This window comes from Elaeis guineensis, chromosome 13, assembly GCF_000442705.2.
Source record: "Elaeis guineensis isolate ETL-2024a chromosome 13, EG11, whole genome shotgun sequence".
Classification (NCBI taxonomy): domain Eukaryota; kingdom Viridiplantae; phylum Streptophyta; class Magnoliopsida; order Arecales; family Arecaceae; genus Elaeis; species Elaeis guineensis.
The window spans coordinates 50,020,998-50,029,218 of record NC_026005.2 but is presented as its reverse complement, the minus strand read 5'-3'; the positions used below and the strand labels follow the sequence as shown (position 1 = coordinate 50,029,218).

Genomic DNA, 8,221 nt, shown 5'->3' with positions numbered 1-8,221 from the left:
CCTGAATAACAATCATTTCATAACAATTTTAGCTACTATAATTTTAGTCCTCGAAAGCTGATATAATTACACTCCACTATCCTTTTTCGTTATCATATAATTCCAAGATAACAAAAGTTATAACATTTTCAGATAATATTAACAAAGTCAGATAACAACCTTTTGATCTAGACTAAATATAAGGCCAGTTAAACAAAGATAACTAGAATAACCAGTATTTACAAAATGCTTATAACTAGCTAGCATACTTTCCAGAGTCTCGTAAGCATTCATAATTCAGCATCTGTAATAGAGGAAAAGAGGAAAAAAGTAATGAGCCATACTAGTCCATTAAGTGACAATAACGCAAGGTGGGTCAAAGCATATTAGTTCATAACAAAATTAATACATATAATTGACTGGATGAAATTTAATTCTTATCACATTTTAGAAAATAATAATTTTTTTTCTTTTCAAAAGCATACTTTTCATAAACTAATACTAGATGTACCATTTGGCCATGGCTACGTAACCTAGTCACATGGGTCGATAACAAATGACCGATAATAGATACTGGGCACTTGAATAACCATTATTCTAATTAATCACTATAGTGCGGTGTTGAAACTAGTTTCTCAAATTATAAGTTGATAGGGCCATCGTACAATCCCCATTGGTAGGGCTAGAGTAGATCATAGCCACATTGAGTATTTACCAAAGTATTTTCATAAGTCATCCAATCAAGTTTTCTAAAATTATTATTCAAAATAAATATACATCCAAATTTATTTATTTATGGAAGTATAAAATATATATTTAATTATTAAATTAAAGATAAATGTAACATGCTTGACCAATTAATCATATAAATGCAAAAATTATTAAACTATTTCAAAATATATCAAGAAGTGTTATGTCACTGACCTTATAGATTTGATTCGATTACAAGGATACTTCTAGATCTAACAATCCAAAACCACACATATATAAGGGTCTACTCAGCAATACATTTATATGTCAAACTAATTTCTCAAAGCCCTAAAGTATGAAAAAATGTAGTAAATTCCGTGGGCACTAATCTTATTCTATTTCCCATTACAAGGTAGGAGTAGAAGGTGGCATAATGAAGCCTCTCTAGGACTAGCCTCAAGAGGAAGAAGAGGGATGTAAAAATAAAATAAAATTGTAGAGAGTTAGAGTGTGAGAGCATATAGGGGAGAGAACATGAGTGCATGCATACGAGAGAGAGAGAGAGTGAGTGAGGGGCAATCATGGGAAAGCATGGGAGAGGGAGAGAGTCACGAGAAAGGAAGAGAGCATGATGGAAATGGAATAAGAGAGAGAGGATGGGAGGCCTTCGGTTAGGTTATGGGCAATAAATAGACATGCTCTCTCCTCCCTTCACATCCTCATCTAATATTTTTTTGGATTTTTTGTGTATATGCCTTCCTAAACATTCAAATTTACATGAATATCTTTTCAAAATTAAGATTTATATATATACCCTCATAAAATACTTATTTTACATGTATATCTTTTTTTTCTTTATTTTTGCATGAATATGCATATCATCTAATATCATTAAAAATTAACTATTTAAAATTAAAATACTAAAGTATCCTTATGGTTAGATGTGCAAAAAGAAAAACTTATAAGCGTATATGTGCAAATAAAAATTTTGTAAGCATATTCATGCATATTTGAATGTGTAGGAGGGTGTACACATTAAAAAAATTTTAAATTAATTTTTATCTATTCTATCTTATTTTAACTAGATGGAAAGAATTCAAACACATTAATTAATGTCATGGTAAAGATGGTTCAAACATATTAATTTTTATGTATTGCTTCTTTGTTGGCACTTATAGTAGGGATGTTTCCTTATTTAAAGATTTTGTATTTGGGACTGATGCATTACTCTCTTTCTTGACAAATGGTTTGGAAATTTTGGTAGAGGTGGTGGTTCCCTCTACGATGTTGATATTTGGAGGAATGCTTGTTGAAGGTCCTAATGATTCAACTCTAGGTGCCAAAGCCATGATTGGGATCATAGTGATTATAAGGCTATTGGTGCTTCCACTTGTGGGGATGGGTATGGTCGCTTTGGTAAATAAATTAAATTTTTTGGTTGAAGGAGATCAATTACTGGAATTACTTCATATCTTCCATTAGTCTCAATTACTTCTATTTTATAATCACTAGTTTTGTAAATATTATAATTACTTAACTTAAGGCTAATATCTTTGATATATTTCATTACCAAAGGAACTAAATTTTCCTTCTAGTAGATAGCCATTCTCCTTCTAGCTTTCATCTTCACCATAATTTTGCCTCACAACATCTAATATGTCAAGAATTGGACTACATCTAGCCTTAGAAATTCAAGCATTGAATGACTCCAAAAAGCTATTTGTTATATAGAGGCACTTAGCTATATACCAAATTGAGATCAACTCTATAAATCAATATTTTTAGTACTAAGATACTTGAATACCTCCAAGCTAACCTTCTTAATTTGATCCATGACATCATCATGTTGAACTTTTGTGAATGCCCTTGTAGTTTTCCATACCTTGATATTAAACTAGTCTCCTAGAAGCTTTGTTTGGAAGTTTTTATGCATGCATCTCATGCATTTTTTATGTTCTGCTTGAGGATATTTATATTGTATTGCTTCTTCTAGTCTTTTTTGTCAATCTGATACAACTATTAAACCTTCTGGAGTTCAAATTGTTTATTTAAGTACCTCCAAAAATAAAATTCCACTATCATCATTTTCAGATTCTGCTATACCAAATGCAATCGAAACAAACTTTATTTCCATCAAGTGTTGTAGCAGCCATCATTCCACCCTGAACTTCCTTTTTAAGTGGCAGCAATCTAGGTTTACAAGAGGTCTACAAGCAGCTAAGAAGCCCATACTGCAAGCTCTTAGGGAGATGAAAAAGTAGTGAAAGTAATTCTTATTACCAACCACATTTAATTGTAGCTTTACTACACCGCCTGGATTTTTTCTCAAAAAGCTCCTCTTTGAAATCTTTCATTCTAGCAAAAGAATCTATCCAATTCTCATGAATCATGGATATGGCAAGCTCCTTCCCTCATCAAACTCTATCATATATATGGAAGCTCAAGATGATGGAACTGCAACAATCTCCTTCTTAATTCAATAGGTGATAGGTCATCCTCTTTCCTTAGTCAACCAATGACCTTGATATGTATCCAAAATTATATGGTCATCTTGTTGCCCCACTTATTCGCAAATGAGCATGTATGAGGTTCTTTCAATTTTGTGGCCTATAGAAACAACGACAAGAATATATTAATACATGCAATCCTTATTCATATACACTATAATGAAAAGGATTGGTACTTCTACCATAATATCTGAAACATATAACCATCACATAATAGCAAAGTATGGAGCCTCCAATTACAAGCTTCATTTTTTGTAGCTCACTATCATTCTATCAGGCTCACTTTTGAGAACCCTTATAGCAAACTCATTATAGCATACTGACTTAATGCCATCATAAAGTATTCTTGACTTGCATATTTTGCTCTTACAGATATATTGGGATTTTCATTGTTTATTTTATTTGTCTCTCCTTTATATTCTATGACATCATCATCATCATCAAAATCAAAGTCACTATTATAAATTCTATGATACTTACTCTCAGAACCATAAATTTTAATATCCAATTCCTGCACCTCTTGAAACATAATTTCATCATTTACCCCAATGGTCTATTTGGGGATGGTGTAGCTTTTGATCAAAAAGTAAGTTTTAGTAAAAGCTGCATTTTGATGTTAAAAACTACTTTGGGACAAAGTAGTTTTTGTTTGGCTGTCAATATCTTAAAACTATTCTGGAGCTATAAAAATAATTTATTGTATGTTTGGTTAACAAATCCAAAAGCTATTTTTGAATGACAAAATGATCAAAAAAGATAGATATCTAAAATGATTCTCAAATTATTTTGATATAAAATTTTTTATTTTATTTTTTTCATCTTTGTGTCATTAGGCGAAGATGGAGATAAGAGAAAATTAATCAAAGAAAGAGTCTTGATACATAAAAAAGTTGGCAAAAAGAAGATGTGATGTGGATGGAGTGACAGGAGATTAATATAAAGAAAGAAAAAATCTGAATAAATAAAAAGTCAGACAAAAAGAGAGAGATGAGTAGAGATTGATATGAAAAAAGAAAAAATCCTAATAGATAAGAAGTCAGATAAAAAGAGAGAGATAAATGAGAAGAGATTAATAATCATGAAAGTCAGAAATAAGAGAAATAGAGAAGAGAGGAGATTAATCAAGGATGTGGATGGAGATAGGATGAGATTAATCTAAACAAAAAAAAGAGTCTTGATAGATGAGAAAGTCGAACAGGGGATGAAGATGGAAATGAGAGGAGATTAATAACCCTGAAAGGAGACGTAGATGAAGACAAGAGGAGATTAATAATCCTAAAAATTAAAAAAAAAAAGAGATGTTAGAGAGATGAGAGGAGATTAATCAGGGATATGGATGGAGATGAGATGAGATTAATTTGATAAAAAAATCTTGATAGATAAGGAAGTGAGAAAAAGTGACATATGAGAGGTACTAAAGGGATTACACATAATTTTTCTAAAAAAACTAGCTTCCTATAAACACAATGTTTAGTTTGTGGTGCTGCACCTACGACAAGCTGCAGGAGATCAGCTTTAAATAAACTATATTTTGAGAAATCTTAGATGTAAGATAGAACTACTTTTGGGTTGTAACCAAATATTTAAAATTTTATTTTTTAATCTGAAATTATTTTTGATGATTATAAACATACCCCCAAACATGGATGTAGTCATTATTCTCAATAATAATAGTTGAGATATCAGTCCCCCTAATGCAGCTAGATACTCACTTTTATTCTATCTTTGGTCATCTACTCAAACCTCTCCTATCATAGCTGCAACACTTCTATATATTTTAATTTAGTCTTGACTACCTAGAGTTGATTGAGAAATTAAGTCTATATCATTAGCCTCTTTTGTGACAAATAAGAAGTGCTCCTTCAAATCTTTGTACTCCTCAAACCAACTCATTAGTTTATGATATGTATCTAGAATCATATAAGATTTAGGTGATAAATATCTAACGACAGACCAAATCTTTATGGTCTCTTCAAGCTTCAAGTTGAATGTGTGCACTATATCATCATATAGGTTATTGTAACAATAGTGATCAACATCAACTAACCAGTTTTTTTTGTCTTCCAGAATAATACTTTATTCTTGTAGAATTTTTAACCTTCTTAAAATAACCATCAAATTTCATCTTTAATTTGAAAAGTAGTTGCTCCATTTTAACAAGTGTGGACATAGAATAAGCAAATATTCATGATAAATTATATACAGAAAAGAGTTTATCAACCAAAACTACACTATAAAAATAAAAATAAAAATAATACTTTTACCAATTCATGTGATCATAACCACAAAAAAAAATATAGAGATAAATTTGATAAAATATTTCAGCATATTCTAAGCAAAACACCACTCAAAAAAATGGCATATAACAGCTGAAACTCGAAAAAGCATAATATTTAGAAATTTTAATTATACATTTCTCATTATTCCCATTATTGTTTTAGTCTTAGAATACATTCTTGAAACAAATTTTATAAATTTAACTAACCAAATATTGAGCTATTTCATATTTGTGTTTCGAGCAAACAATTATCTATAAGAATTGCATAGATTAATTTAAGAAATGAAATACAAATAGATGTTTGTATATAAGAACTAAAATAAAAGGTGTCATGTAGTGATTAGGATGATATAGCATATCTATATATATAATAGCATGATAGGCACCAGAGGTGTTGTACTATAGTGAGTTGGATGGTCTTGAGCACAATGAAAGCCAAAAGAATGGGACCCATCAAGTCGGGGTGGTTTAGCTCCCGAAGGCAACGGATGCAAGTGGGGATAAAAAAGCCGCCAATGTTCCTTTAAAAATGGTGAAGCCACAGACACACTGCGGCTTGGCCTCACAGTCAACGCCGAGCAAGGAAGGCTCATCACAAAGCCAAGCAAAGAGCGTGGAGAGGCCAAAGGAAGGAGGCTGACCAGTTCTTCCTTGATCTAGCAACGAAAACTCTCACAAAAGTGGTGTTAGCAACCCAACCTTCGGGAAGTGCCCTGCGTGGAAAACTCCGGTGAAGTACTCAGCTTGGCTTACCAAACTACGATGATGAGTAGGATTGGCGATGTCCAGCGGAAGGCGGATTTGGTGGGTCATCGTTAGTAGCAGCGACGAGTGGGGTATGAGTCCGGCATGAAGGAGATCATTGACGAAGGAAATAAAGGGAGAGTTCGATTAGTCATGCTCAGGAGCGGCCACTCTAAAAAATTTGGTTTTTTTGCGATAAAATTTTAACGATCAACAAATTTTTCATCATAAATAAGTATATTTTTACGATAAAAAATAATTTTATTATCAAAAATTAAGTATTTACGATAAAAAAAATTTTCGTCCTAGAAAATTGAATCTTTTGTGATGAAATATTAATTTTCGTTGCTAGAAATAGATTTTTAACAACGAAATTTTTTTTCATCACTAGAATTTTTATTTTTTAATGATGAAATAAATTTTTCATCATCAAAAATTAATTATTTACAATGAATAAAATTTTTATTACAAAAAATACTCTATTACGATAAAATTTTTAATTTTTGGCGATGAAAATATTTCATCGCTAAAGTGTTTTTCGTTGAGAAAAAAGAGATTTTTAGGACAAAATTTTATCCCAAAACCCTTCATGCGCCGACGCCCTCCTCACTCTTCGTCTCTCTCTCATTCTCTCATGCTGCCAAGCGCACCACCGACCAGCTGATTGAAGCCCTCTCCGATCGTCGGTCGGCGTCATCCCTCCACGCCATCGGTCGGCCAATTGAAGCCCTCTCCAGTCGTCGTTCTCCGTCCGCACCACCGCATCGGTCGAATCGAGGCAGCCCTCATCATTGTCCTCCCTCCACCACCACCATCGTCGTCCTCTCTAATTTCTCCCTCTCCCTTCCTCACTTTCTCTTTCTCTCTCTCCCTCTCCCTCTCTTACGATTGTTGCTTCCCGTAGGGCTGTCACCGTGATCATCACTCTGCCTCTGCCACCGTCATCATCGCTCCGCCTCCGCCTCCACCACCATCCCTCTTTGAAGTCCGCTGGGCCGCGATCTCTTCCTCTCTCTCAAAATCTCTCAGGTACAACCCCTCTCTCTGACTCTCTCCCTCTCTCACGGTCCACCTGTAGATCACCGCCATCGCCGTCGCCCTCGCCACACCGTCAATGCCGGCACTATCGCCGTCACTGCACAGCCGCTGCTATCCACATCCATCTCGGTACCCATCTCTCTCTCTCTGGGGGATTTATGGGGGAGTTGGAAGATCAACAGGCATAATTTTTTTAATTTTTGTGATTGTCTGGCTGCAAAAATATAAAACAATAATTTTGGTAGTTTGCAGTATTTTAAATTTTGTTCTCCTTTTTGTAATTGATTTGAGTCGTTAGGTATGATTATTTGTTGGTATATTCTTTATATAAAGTATAGTTTAAGATCTAAAAATAGTTTAAAAATAAAAGTAGTTATAATAATAATATATTAATCATAGCATAATAAATTTATAAATTTGAGAATTTTCATTCGAAGATAGCATGCATGAACCAATATTTATCTTTTAACAGGAAAAAAATATTGGTGTTGTACACACTATCCTTGAATTGTCTTTGTGGATAGTTTGGGCACGTGAGTGAATTTTATATTGCATACAATATGCTTCTATATCGGAGAGTTTCATTGGTATTTTTGGTCATGTTCTCTGCGTACATATCATAATTTTAGTGTTTGTGTATCTGGGGAACTGCACCAAAATGCTGTCGAAATTTTTTTGGTATAGAAGAAATGTATGGCAATGTTAAATTCTTGCATTCCTAAATGGAATAGAACCACCACCCTATAGGTAGGGGATATAAGACGCTAGTCAACTATTATTACATAAGATTGACTATATAGTTTGCATCATAAACATGTAGGCATGGATCGTAGTTGGATGTCATTGTGCCATAAGTTTTATCCCGAGTATATTGTGGGTGTGACGTCTTTCATGAACATGGCGTCCAATCACACTAGAGAAGATGGGAAAACTCATCTTTCATGAACATCCCGAGTATATGCAGAAATTTATTTTTGTGTACTCT

General features: G+C 33.3%; 1 pseudogene; it reads right to left on the bottom strand.

Annotated features, from left to right (window-relative positions):
* Positions 1–235: 235 nt before the first annotated feature.
* LOC140853128 (uncharacterized) lies at positions 236–5,328 on the bottom strand (annotated as a pseudogene).
* Between the last annotated feature and the right edge of the window lie 2,893 nt (positions 5,329–8,221).